We start from the raw sequence: 13,884 nt of genomic DNA on the forward strand, positions 1-13,884 counted from the left end.
TCACCGATTCTACCTTTTTTCGTGTTTTCTTTTGCCACTATTTTAAAAGAACCCAGGAAAGTTGAAGAGTCTAATTAATGACACCCGCAATCGCTAGGCAGCCAAACAGACCACAGGCGTTTCATATCCCAATCGTATGAGACAAGCACCTGGGACTATAAAAGGCCACTGTGCTTCAATCAGTAGGTTCTAAATCTTTCCAACCCCAGTGCAATCTGATGAGTATTTTGTATGATTCTCATTCAAAAGAGGAGTAAAAAAGTCCATCAGCTGTCCCCGTTGACTTAGCTATCTGGCATAGCTCAGAATGCTCCGTTTCCTTTCACTCCTCTCACCATTTCTCGAAGCTTCTAAATAGGTAACCTACCTGGGAATCCCCACAGCACTCACATTAGCTTGCATGTAAGAAGGCTCACAGGCAGATATGGGGAACCATCCAAAAGCAACACAGATGCTCAAATTCATAGGACAGCCAGACTTTGGCAAGAATGCACAATCCAACATCTTAATTTTACAGATTAAAAAAAACCCCAAAACTAACTAGTTTCATCCTAGAGAGGTAATTCTGACGTAGGTGACAAAGTCAGTAAATTGGCAAATTAATATTAGTATCCAGGATTATTATTTCTTCAAGAGCCCTGGGGACAGGGGGAGTGATGGAAGCTGTTGCATTAAGGCCACCCACTCTGAGCTGGCATTAAAGCAATGTCTCTTCTCAAGCCCACAACATCAAATCATCTTTTTAGGACTAAGCATGTTGGAACTAAGGAAAATGCTTCTGTACAGGTCTGGAAATATGTCTAGGCACTGCAGATGGCAATTATTTGAGGGTGAATTGGAGAAGTTTTATTCCAAACTTCCGTTGCATTAGTCTGCCCACTGCTTACCACTTCTCACTAGAGGAGTCGCACCACCTGTCGTAATTAGTTCAAGTTGGCTGCATATGGCTCCATACATTTGTACCAAGTAGCCAGAGGGTCACTGCCTGCCTTCTTACCCCTCTCCTTCCTCTCTCTTTTCCTTCCTTCTCCCTTCCTTTGATTTATTTTATTTTCTCTCCTTTCTCTCTTCCCTTCTTCCTTCTTTCCTCATGTGTTTATCAGTGTCTGTCATGTACCAGGCGCTGGAATGGGTATTGCAAATAGAAAGATTAGAAACTCCTAGTCTTTATCAGCAAGGAGCTCAAAGTCCAGCAGGGAGGGTAGATCTATAAACATATGATTAGAAGGACGATGCAATGTCATAAGTGCTAAAATAGAGGTCTACACACAGTATTATTGGAACCCAGAGGAGGGAAAACCTAACAATGGAGTTAGGTTCAAACTAAGAGATAGGATGGAAGTGATCAGGAAAGGCTTCAAAGATTTCAATGGAACAGCCCATGTTCACGTGGTCTAGAGAGGCTCCTCGTTTTAATCACTCAATTTACAAGCACGTGCTGGGGATTATTCTAGACATCCGAGATTAAAGTAATCGATCCTGTCAATTTGTCTAAGATTTTTCCTGGTTTTAAAATGGAAAGTCCCACATCTCAGAACTTTGTCAGTTCTAATAATGCATTTGAGGTGCTTGTAAGACATCCAGTGGGAGATATCAAGCAGACAGTTGGCTGTGTTTGTTTCAGAATGCAAAAGAGAGCATGGAGGTGGGTTGTCAGCCTAAAGATGGTATTTAAAGTCACGAGAGTGGATAATATTTCTAGAAGAGACTGAAGAATGATACAAGAGAAGAACCTAACAAGAGATTTTTTTTTCTAGGGAGATACAGTAGGAGAGAGGAGAGCGTTTGCAAGAGAATGATTGAACACACCGTGGAATCTGAGCCAGTTAAGGAAGCGACTGGATACCGAAGGGGATTCATGAATAAATAGAAGGGCAACTTCCTTGGAAAAAGGGGACGATCAAGGCTTTACTGACTCCCAATATAGGAGGGAACACTGACAATAATGAGTGGTTGAACAGGCCAGCTTGCTAGATGGTTAAGAGGAGTGTGATTTGCAATTGGTGATTTAGGAAGTTGTACTGTTTCCTCTAGAAGATGAGGCCCTGGGTATAACCAGGGGAAGGAGTGCCATGGCAGAAGTGAAGGTAAATATCCAATAAAAGTTAATCTAGGGAGATAGCTGATGGTGGGATGGAGAAAAGTGCTTCTCAGACACAGTCTTCAGTGAAGGAGATGCTACTGGGAAGCCAGTGGATGACAATGATGAGGACGAGAGAGGACGGTTGAGCTTGGAGGTAGAAGCCTTGATGCAGGTGTGCTGTGTTTCTTTTGCTTTTCCAGTTTTATTGTGACATAATAGGCCTATAACATTGGATTAGTCGGAAGTATACAACATAATCACTTGATACATGTGTACATTGCAAAATGATCACCACAATAAGTTTAGTTACTACCCATCACCTCACATAGTTACACATTTTTTTTTCTCGAGATGAGAACTTTCAAGATTTGCTCTCAGCAGCTTTCAAATATACAATACAGTATTGTTAACTATAGTCACCATGCTGTACCTTACATCCCCAGAACTTATTTACCTTATGACTGGAAGTTATTATCTTTTGACAACCTTCATCCTTTTCCCTCATGCCCACCCACTGCCCCTGGCAACTACCAGTCAGTTCTGTATCTGAGTTGCTTTTTTAGAGTCTATATATAACTGAGACCATAGGGATTTGTCTTTCTCTGCCTGACTTATCTCACTTAACATAATGCCCTCAACAGCCATCTATGTTGTAAAAAATGGTAGGATTTCCTTCTTTTTTTCTGGCTGTAATATTCTGTTATTGGAATTTGCCACATCTTCTTTATCCATTCATCCACAGATGGACACTTAGATTGTTCCCAAGTCTTAGGTATTGTCAGTAAAGCTGCAAAAACTTTGGAATGCAGGTATATTTTCAAGATAGTGATTTTATTTACTTTGTATCTATACTCAGAATTGAAATTGGTGGATCCCATGGTAGTTCTGCTTTCAATTTTTTGAGGAACCTCCATACTGTTTTCCATAAGTGGTTTCACCAATTTACATTCCTATTAGCTGTGCACAAGGGTTCCCTTTTCTCCACATCCACACCAACAGTATTCTCTTTTTGATGACAGCCACTCAAACAGGTGTGAGGTGATAGCTCATTGAGGTTTTGATTTGCATCTCCCTGATGATTAATGATGTTGAGCATCTTCTCATGTGCCTGTTGGCCATCTGTATGTCTTCTTTCGAAAAATGTCTGCTCAAATTCTCTGCATATTTTTTAATTGGATTGTTTTGGGTTTTTTTTAGCATTTTTTTATTGAGTTATAGTCATTTTACAATGTTGTGTCAAATTCCAGTGTAGAGCACAATTTTTCACTTATACATGAACATACATATATTCATTGTCACATTTTTTTTCCGCTGTGAGCTACCACAAGATCTTGTATGTATTTCCCTGTGCTATACAGCATAATCTTGTTTATCTATTCTACATTTTGAAATCCCAGTCTGTCCCTTCCCACCCCCCACCCCCTTGGCAACCACAAGTTTGTATTTTCTGTCTGTGAGTCTGTTTCTGTTTTGTATTTATGTTCTTTTTTTTTTCTTCAGATTCCACATATGAGCGATCTCATATGGTATTTTTCTTTCTCTTTCTGGCTTACTTCACTTAGAATGACATTCTCCAGGGACATCCATATTGCTGCAAATGGCATTATGTTGTCTGTTAAAAATACGGAATGCTTCATGAATTTGTGCGTCATCCTTGCGCAGGGGCCATGCTAATCTTCAATGTATTGTTCCAATTTTAGTATATGTACTGCCGAAGCGAGCACGATTGTTCAGGTTTTTCAAATGTTGATTTGTATGAATTCTTTTTATATTTTGGATATTAACCCCTCATCAGATAAATAATTTTCAAATATTTTTCTCCCATTCTTTAGGCTGTCTTTTCATTTCATTGATGGTCTCCTTTACTGTGCAGAAGCTCTTTAGTTTGATGTAGTCCCACTTGTTTGTTTTGCTTTTGGTGTCAGATCCAAAAAATTATTGCCAAGACAGATGTCAAGAAACTCACTGCCTACATTTTATTCTAAGAGTTTTATGGTTTCAGTCTCTGTTCAAGTTGAATCCAGTCTGATTTGATTTCTGTGTATGGTGTAAGATAGGGGTCCACTTTCACAGCTGGTGGCTGTCCAGTTTTCCCAACACACTTCATTGACGAGACAGTCCTTTCTCCATTTTATGTTTTTGGCTCCTTTGTTGTAAATCAATTGGCCATTATTTTTCTTTTTAAAAATGGAAGCAGGGGTGAGGGCCACTCTGTGGGGGAGGAGAAATGCTCTAAAAGTGGTACAGGGAAGCAAAGAAGACACTGTACCCCTTCTCACATCTAAGTTACATGAAAGGTAAGAAAGGAACATCTCTCCTTGATAGCATTGTGGGAAATGCCGGCCCCTCTGAGAACAGCAGGCTTTCAGGTAAGGCAGGGAGACTGAGGAGGTTGAGAGTGTAGGGCTATATAATTATTAGGTTCCAAAGGTACCGTCAGAGTGTTTGGGAGGCAAGGAAGCAATAGGGGTTTGGGTTCAAACAGTCTGGAGATGGCAGGCTGGTTTAACGAAGGAGCTTTTTCATGAGTAATAAGTGGTAAAACCAGGAATGAGTGGAAGATGAATGGATTCCCTATTAAGGGGGGTGGAGGGGGGTGGAGGGTAGGTTTTTGGGTTTGGGAGCAATGCCAGTGGCTGTCATGTGGAACTAGGTATTGTTTTCCGAATGCTCTTCTCTTCCAGGGAGTTGTCATGAGTGTGGCAGGGGTGACTGGGGGAGCACTAAGAGTGGTCCTGAATGGGGCAAGTTACTGAGTCACATGATCCCAGGGCATCTTCCAGAGGGTGTTCCACTTCCAGCATCCCTCTGGTCTTCTCGTGATGAGTGTTGAGTGGCCCTCGAATTGGAAGGGACTGTGAACAATCATAAATAGCCTCATGTTCCCCTATATTTTATAATGTCCTGCTTGTTTCTTGGGAGTTGTCGATCTATAAAATAAAGGCATGAGAAAACGATCCATTGATTCTAGAATCTTCCATTTCCTGAGAGAAGATGGAAAACCCTTGTGGTACCTATATCATCTTTTCTAGTTTTCATGGAATTAATCTGGGCCTTTCAACATTTTTGGCTTCTACTAGGTCTTCAGCTGAATTGCTCATGGGAGGGCTCTTAATTAACCATGCTTTGGTCTTTGGTTACCTATCTTTGACCTAACATTCAATAACTGCTTTGTTCCAATGGACACAGCTTCACCAGTTTTCTTCTGCTGGATGGTAACCATTGCTGTATTTGTATCCAGCTTTGGTTTATCCATCCATTTCCTTTAATATAAGCCTCAATATTTAGAAATGCTTATTTCCTTAGCTGAGTGTCTCAGGTCATGGATAATAAAATCTGGCCCAGTGATTAAATTTGCCACTGGACTGTCTCTCCATGTAACCTCTTGTAACCTCACTGCAATGTGAAAGTTGACCTTACAGAGTTTCCTGATGCAGGACCTCAGAAAAAACAAGTGAACACTGGTGGGCTAAGAGTCAAAGATCACTTTCGGTATTTCTGTGATTCAGTTCCATTCTCCAGCAAAATGGCCAGAGTGGGCCATTCTAGGATGCGGAAACCTTGAGAGCATGTCAGATTTTAGCCCTGGGCACTGAAAGTTAAAATTCACAAATGAAAGGCTAAGACTTTGAGCTTCCCTCTGCTCTGCAATCACTTTCTGCATATTGTGTTTAGCCCTGAGGGTGAAATGGTTCAGCCTGATTAGCTGAACACAAAGATGTCTAACCCCAAATCCCTCCCGGCTTTTGTTTACGTAACATTCTGTCTCCTGTGCTGTCTCTTTAGATAGGTCAGAGGGCGGCCGTCCTTATCTGGAAACTATAACCAAGGGTTTCTGCCTCGGATACTTAGTCTTTTTACTTTCAGGTCTAAAGACACTAGACAGGCTTCTGTTTAGTTACCTGTGGCTGGTGTAAGCTGCCTCGTTGCTGTGTTTATGGCACAGCCCCAGGAAAGGGAAGGCCTGGGCAGTTTGGTTCACATGTGATACCAACCTCATTTCCTGTTCTTGACTGGGTCTAGGTTTATTTCATTATAAGTTGTGTTTGTTTGATTTACATGCATCTTTACTATGTATTTATTTATATATGCATAATTTTAAATATATTTATTATATAACTCATTACTGTTGGTGTGGTCTGTAAACCTCAAGTCCCACGCTCTATTGTCTGTTTCAAAAGCAAACAACCAGTGCAGTTAGTGCTACGGATGCTTAGGGAAAGGCCAAGGCTGGACCACAGAATCAAGGTTCCTGGAACTAACTGTGATCCCCTCCGCATTCTGTGAAAATAAACCGCTCCTTTAAAAGCATCCTATAGGAACACGCATGTGTGCTTCTTTTAGACACGCTGACACTGCTCACCAAAATTTAGAACTAGTTTTCCAGCATCGTCTACAAAACCACTTCATAAGCCACCCAAGAAAATATGGTTCATTATCTGATAGTCAATGCCACAATTTTTTAAAATTTAGTTTTACATCTACATTGATGTATTGAGATATAGTGAATATGCAACACTGTGTAAGATTAAGGTGTACAGCATAGAGGTTTGACTTATACACATCATGAAATGGTTATTACAATAAGTTTAATGAGCATTCATCATCGCATATAGATAAAAAAATCAAAGAAATGGAAAAAAATTTGTGTGTGATAACTCTTAGAATTTACTCCCTCAACAGTTTGTATATATGATACATCAGTGTTAATTATATTTATCATGTTGTACATTACATCCCTAGTGCTCATTCATTTTATTCCTGGAAGTTTGTACCTTTTGACCACTTTCATCCAATTCTCTTTCCCACCACCTGTTCACTTCTGGTAATCAGAGATCTGATCTCTTTTTCTATGAGTTTGTTCATATGTTCATTTGTTGGCCTTTAAAATATAATTGACTTACAACACTATGTTAGTTCCTGTTATACAACATAGTGATTTTTCTGTATGTGTTTCAAAATGATCATGATAAGTCTAGTGACAATAATATGTCACCACAAAGATACTGCCGAGTTATTGGCTGCACTCCCCACACTGTACATTTCATACCCGTGACATTTATTTGGAACTGGGAGTTTGTACCTCTTAATCTCCCTTATCTATTTCTCTCCTCCTCTCCACCCACCTCTCTTCTGGCAGTCACCTGTTTGTCCTCTGTATCTATAACTCTGTTTCTGTTCTGTTATGTTTGTTCACTTGTTTTGTTTTTACATATAAGTGAAATCATACAGTATTTGTCTTTCTCTGTCTGACTTATTACACTTAACATAATACCCTCAAGGTCCACTCATGTTGTCACAAATGACAAGATTTCATTCTTTTTCATGGCTGAGTAATATACCATTTTGTGTGTGTGTATGTGTGTGTGTACACGCACAAAACTTTCGTTATTCATTTATCTGTTAATAGACTATTAGGTTGCTTCCATATCTTGGCTATTGCAAATTTCCTTTCAAGTAGTGTTTTTTTTTTTCCCCTTCAGATAGATACCCAAAAGTGGAATTGTTGGATTGTATGGTAGTTCTAATTATCATTTTTTGAGAAACCTCCCTACTGTTTTTCACAGTGACTATATTGCATCCCCACCAACCATACACCAGGGTTCCCCTTTCTCCACATCCTCTTCAGTACTTGTTGTTTGTTGTCTTTTTGATAACAGCCACTCTGACAGGTGTGAGCTGATTCTCATTGTAGTTTTGATTTGCATTTCCCTGATGATTACTGATGTTGAGCAACTTTTCATGTATCTTTTGGCCATCTGTTCATCTTCTTTGGAAAAATGTCTATTCAGACCTCCTGCCCCATTTTTAATTGAGTTGTTTGCCTTTTTGATGTTTTATATTTTGAATATTAACCCCTTACTGGATGTACTGTTTGAAAATATCTTCTTCCATTAAGTAGGTGGCTTTTTCATTTTGTTAATATAGTCCTTCACTGTGCAAATTTTTTTAGTTTGATGTAGTTTCATTTGCTTATTTTTGCTTTTGTTTCCCTTGCCTGAGGAAACACATCCCAAACAAAAACTACTAAGACCAATGTCAAAGAGAGTACTGCCTATGTTTTCTTCTAGAAGTTTTATGGTTTCCAGTTTACATTTAATTCTTTAATCCATTTTTAATTTGTTTTTGTGCCTGGCGTAAGAGAGTAGTCCAAGATGGTTCTTTTGCATATCACTGTCCCATTTGCCCAACACCATTTATTGAAGAGGCTGTCTTTTCCCAGTTGTATATTTTTGCCTCCTCTAATGCCTCAATTTTATTAAAAATAAAGCAAACAGAACAAACCCCTCACTATTAACCAGTTTGGTTTCCTAATGAGTTGTCACTGTTGAAGACATTGATGAACTGAATTTAAAAAAAAAACTGAATTGAGGGTCAGAGGTTGAGAGTCTGGGTTTTCACACTTAGGATGTTGACTTTGTGAAAGTCGTTTACTTTTTCAAGTCCCCGTGTCTTCACCTGTCAAGTGTGGTTAACAATGATCTTTTCAAGTACGTGCTGAGCTGCTCTTAGGTGTGCCCCTTTCACATATATCACGATGACACCCTGTTCTTATAAGGATTACACAGTGTTTGTGCACTGGGTCCATGAATACAAGGTATTATATAATTCATACACTTCAGGCCCTGAAAACAAATGAAAAATGACTTCTGAAAATGTTTTGATCATTGGCACCTTCACCAGAGTAAATATTTGGCTTACCAAGGTTGCCTGAAACTCACTGACTATTTATCAAATGGATAAATTTACTGAGCTCTGGGATTTCAGGAGAAAATCAGTAGCCTTACTCACAGCCTGGTGCAATCTGAGTAAATGAATGAATGCTAATACTTACGGGTAAAATATACATGTTTAAAACATGTTAAGGGAGGTAGCTGGCATTATTTAAACCTTACACATCATACCTTAAGAAGGATTATACCTGAGATTTAATTTCCTAAAGACAAAAATTCTGATTAATAATCTCTTAGAATAACTAAAAATGATATGTTTCTATGATTCCCTTTCTTAGCCTGATCACTGACTCTGAGCTCCATTTGAGGATAAAAAGCCATTCCCTTCTCTTATCCTTTCGTTAATCACTTTGTCAAGCACGCTGTATCCTGTATGAGACTTTCCCTCAAACTTTGTGAAGCTCACATTTGTACTTCGCAACTTTCCCAAAGCCGGAGTCCCTGGGTGGGCAGATAATCACAGTAAACGGCAGTGCTGGACACCACCGCACCAATTATTTCTGCAATAAGACCACCATCATACTGTCATGCTGCCTGGAAAGAGCTCTACAGGCAAAACAAAAAGGGAGTTACCTGGAAGATTGAGGCCAAGTCAGAACAGCCCCCTACAGAGACTGTCATTTCTCAATGATAGTAATAGTGATTTAGTAGCAATAAGTTCGTATAGTGCTTTAAACATTATCTTCATTTCATATACAAAACTGGGGCTCAGAGAGCCAAGTAAGATAGTTTTGGGGTGACATGGCCAGGCTAAGATTTCACGTCTCCTAGTTCTCGGCCCAGAGCACTTCCAAGCACACTGTGATGTCTGTCCTCTGGCGACTCTTTTCCCCTTCATTCCTGTACTAAAAATTCACAAACTTCACTTTAGGATACAGTAGGAAAGAGAAATGTGATCATTTCATCAGCTAAGATTTTGCTTGCAATTGAAGAAAGCCAATCCAAAGATTGCTTAATTGGCAGGTTCTTGACAGAAACAGCCATCATTATTGGCTGACTTACAGCGATGTCCAGAAATGTTTCACCCATATAGGGTTTCTTGATAATAACAACGAACCTCCTACATATGCAGGTGGTAAACTTTTTCTTTATCAGAAAACATAAGAAATTTGCAGAAGACACCTAAGAGAATTACTGTGATTTATTTGTTCTAAACGAGCTAAGCAAGTATGGTTAAGAATGGATTTACATAAAGTTTTTTAATCTCAGTGTTTTTATTTAATTAGTTTTAAGTCAGTGGAAACCCCACACAAGCCAGCATCTATAAGTGGGATGGTTTTTAGACCCAGATGTGGAGGTTTGGGATAAACCCAGAAGTGGAAGTATGGGATAGAGCCAGGTGTGGAGGCACAGGATAGAGCCAGGTGTGGAAGCATGGGATAGAGCCAGGTGTGGAGTTTTGGAAAAGACAACACAGCAGGCTAATGCAGTCGTTACCTGCAGAGTGACTTTGTAAGGGGCTCTGAGCCATTCTGTTGAGCCATATTGAATCCCAGGGCCATGAGGTCAGACTAAACCTCCAGGGTTGCTCTGAAGATAAGTAAAGTAGGAAGCTCTTTATTTTAACAAGGGGCTTTGAAGGTGGAGAGCCCATTGCAGACACATTTCCCTCCTCATCAGCTGTGTTCCTCAGACAGATACTTCCCTCCTCATTCTGTCCTTCAGTGACTATCTGTAATATGAAAATAATGACTCCTACATCAGGATTATTCAGAGAGTTAAATGAAGTATTATCTGCAAAGCAGTTAGCATACTATCTGGCACATGGTTGTCATTTAGTAAATCAAAACTTAGAGCTATGGAAAGAAAAGCTGTTACATACTGACCAGCGAATTCTCAATGTCTGTTAGCGGGAGAAAGAGAAATGTAGCTATCCTGGCCGTCTGTGCGCAGTGAAGCAGGGGAAAATCCAAACGAATGTTTTCCAGAGCTGCCTCTCAGATCAGGCCTCCACCCGCAGGCTAAGTATGGGCAACAAACGGGTGCTGTCTTACAGGCACTTCTCAGGCATTAAGTGTCACACATCCCCGGCAAAGAGAACAGGAACCATGTACACAGGACGTCATGCCTCAACCTAAGCCCAAGTGGAGTTAATTCTAGAGATCATGATGCAAACCTGTCAAAGCATTTGGCCTAAGGGACGAAGCCGCCAGCTTGGGACTTCCTCAGGAGGGAGGAGGCAGGCAGGTTCGCACTTCTGGCCTAATCACGAAGCCTCCATCAGGAGGTCATGAGTGGGAGAGCACAGGATGGAGTTTGTCAGTCGGTGCAGCTTGGATCCACGGGGTGTGAGAATGTCAAGCAATTTGAAGGAGCTGTTGACCCATACGACTTGGGTTTAAACTCCGGTTTTATTGCTTACTCTCTGGCTTACCTTAGGCAAGTTGCCACTATTAATTTTCTGTGGTTGTGTTAGCAGATGGAGGGATCTCCTCCAAATGAGGAAGCCCAGCAAAGTGTGGGTTCTTGCCGCTGGCTGTGAAAATTCGCACGGCAGAGGCAGAGGGATGAAGCGAACAGCCGCTTTATTGCTCAGAAGGGGAAGTGGAAAGAAAGTGCTCGAGCTGGGAGAGGGAGAGAGAGGTGCTCAAGCAGGGAGCTGACAGCCAAGGTGGGCGGTAGGCACAGCTCCAGCCCGGGTCAGGCCGGGTGGACTTTGATGGTAGGCTTCTGCCATCATGTCCTCCTTCTGGGTGTGATGGGGCCCATCAGTCCTGGTTCGAGTTTTTCAGTCTTTGTGTGGGCCCTTCTGGTTGTTGTCATGGCAACGGTCAACTGTCGTGGTGCTGGTGGGTGTGTCATTTAGGAGCCAGTACATTACAATGAGCATATAATGAGGCTCAAGACCCACTGGAAGTCAACTCCTCCACCATCTTGGACCCCAAGGGTTCTAACCAGTTCTTTTTTCTTCTCTGCTGTGGCCTCCTGAGACTTAGACAAGAGTGATTGGTTTCTATTTGAGGCAGGGAGAGGAGTATGCCCTGGGGGCAACAGCCTTGGTAACAAAAAGGAAAGCTGCTTTTAATCAGAATGCCGGCAGTCTGGTGGACTCAGAATTCCCCTAAAAAAATCTCCAAAGGTTCTGTTCAGCCGTGAAAATTTCGAAGAGAAATGAAGGAATAATCTCAGTTAATTGCTGAGATAGGTGGTCAGAGGCACTGCCATCCCCCAATACCAGCAGGCTTGTCCTGGTCAACTGAGTGAGCCTGCTCTTCTATGACTCAGGGAGGCTGGGAGACTTCAGCTTTTCTGTAAACAAGAGGCCGGGGCTTCGGGGCGGTGCAAGGGTCCTGCTCCCTTTCAGTTGTATACCAGATCACCAATTTTCTGTTGTTGTATACCAGATCAGCAGACTTTATGCCTTAACGCAGCACCCATTTATCAGCTCATGGTGATGAGGGCAGAAGTCCAGCCAGGCGTGATTGGATTCTCTGCTCTCTGGAGTCTCACAGGGCTGAGGTCATGGTGTCACATGGGCTGGGCTCTTATCTTGGGGTTCTGGGGAAGAGAGCACCTTCCAGTTCATTCATCTTGGTAGAATTCTGTTTCTTGTGACTGTATGTCTAAGGTTCCAACTTCATTGCTCTCAGCCTCTGGCCCCTGTCCCTTCTCAGAGGTCACCTGCATTCTTTGTCATGTACCCTCCACATTCAAAGCCAGCATTGAAATGCTGAGTCCTTCTCATGCTTCAAATCTCTCTGACTTCCTCTTCTGCTGCCAGCTGGAGGAAACTCTCTCCTTTTTAAGAGGCTCCCTTGATGGGATCAGACGTACCTGGGTGGATCTCTGAACCTTAAGGGAAATTGATTTGACACTTAAAGTGTGTCTGCAAAATCCCGTCAAGGGCAGTATCCACATTTGTCTTTGAAAAACCAGGGGATGGAATCTCGGGGGTCTCTCTTAAGGATTTTACCTCCAGATTACCTAACCTCCCTGCACCTCAGTCTCCTCATCTATAAACTGGGACAATAAAAGTGCCTACTTCATAAGGTTGTTGTGAGAAGTAAATGATTTAATGTGAGGGTTAAATGATATAATAAATGTAAAGTGCCTAGAACAGTTCTGGCACTTAGGAAGAGTGAAGTATCTATTATAATTAGTGTTGAGGCCTGGTGGCCCTGATTCTGAAGATGGTACCTCGTTGACTCCATGGTGGTTCCTGGGGTGAGTAGAAGTGATGTTGGTGACTGCACAGGTGGTCATACCTGGTGGGAGAGGGCGCGGATGTGGCAACATCAAGCAGACAGGGAGATGCTCAACCAGACGAGGAAGGAGGTGGGGGAGGATAGAGTCCACTGGTGGCTCGCCAGACTTCATCCCAAGCATGCTGGACTCAGACAGGCTCGATGGAGCAATTTTCCAGCTAAGCGCCATCTGCATGTTAAAATTCCTTGGGAGCTTTTCAGACACTTAGCCTGAGCCTCACCTTAGATCAATTAGATTAAAATTTAAGGCCTGTGTCTAAATAGATTTTTAAAAGCTCCCTAAGTATTTCCACGTACTGGGAGGATTTAAAGCTACAGGGTTAAAGGGAAACATAGAATACTCCCAAAAGAGACCCAAGAACTGTCATTCCTTCAGGCCACGCTATCTAGGGCTGAAGATGAAACAATCCATTTGGAAGTAAAAATCTCTTTTTCTTTTGAGCAGAAAGGGCCTAAATTTCTAATGGGGCAAGTGGAGGCCAGTGCCAGCCTACTGTCCCCATGGGGGGACCACAGGGGAGATGGGCAGTACCTGGTGGGGCTGATGGCCTGGGACATGGCAGTGAGGAGATGCAGGCCAGGCGTGGGAAGAGCAGCAGCAGCACAGGGCACTGCCCCCGACACCCGTCAGTCCCACACTCACCCCCCGGCCACCCACAGTGCATATCCGGGGCCAGCCAGGAGACGTGGGGGTGTCTACGCTCAAAGTGACAAAGTTGCTGGGGCTGGAGCTGATCCCACTGTGGTTGTTACTGAAGACTGACTTTTCCCTGTGATCGTCCTGGTCTAGGGAAATAAGGGTTCCATGCGGGGGTTAAGTCTGTTGTTCTTCATTAGCAGACTTGTCCTGGCTGGCACTGAA

The 13,884-nt window shown here is 42.1% G+C and overlaps 1 non-coding gene and 1 pseudogene across 1 annotated transcript; both read right to left on the reverse strand.

Annotated features, from left to right (window-relative positions):
- The window catches only part of LOC102526099 (interferon regulatory factor 7 pseudogene), a 124,428-nt pseudogene that overhangs the window by 13,830 nt on the left and 96,714 nt on the right, over window positions 1-13,884 (reverse strand).
- Window positions 3,701-3,807, reverse strand: LOC116286040 (U6 spliceosomal RNA). Its single transcript, XR_004195805.2, has one exon. It is a non-coding gene; the product is annotated as a U6 spliceosomal RNA (small nuclear RNA).

Source organism: Vicugna pacos, chromosome 29, assembly GCF_048564905.1.
Source record: "Vicugna pacos chromosome 29, VicPac4, whole genome shotgun sequence".
In the NCBI taxonomy this organism is placed as follows: domain Eukaryota; kingdom Metazoa; phylum Chordata; class Mammalia; order Artiodactyla; family Camelidae; genus Vicugna; species Vicugna pacos.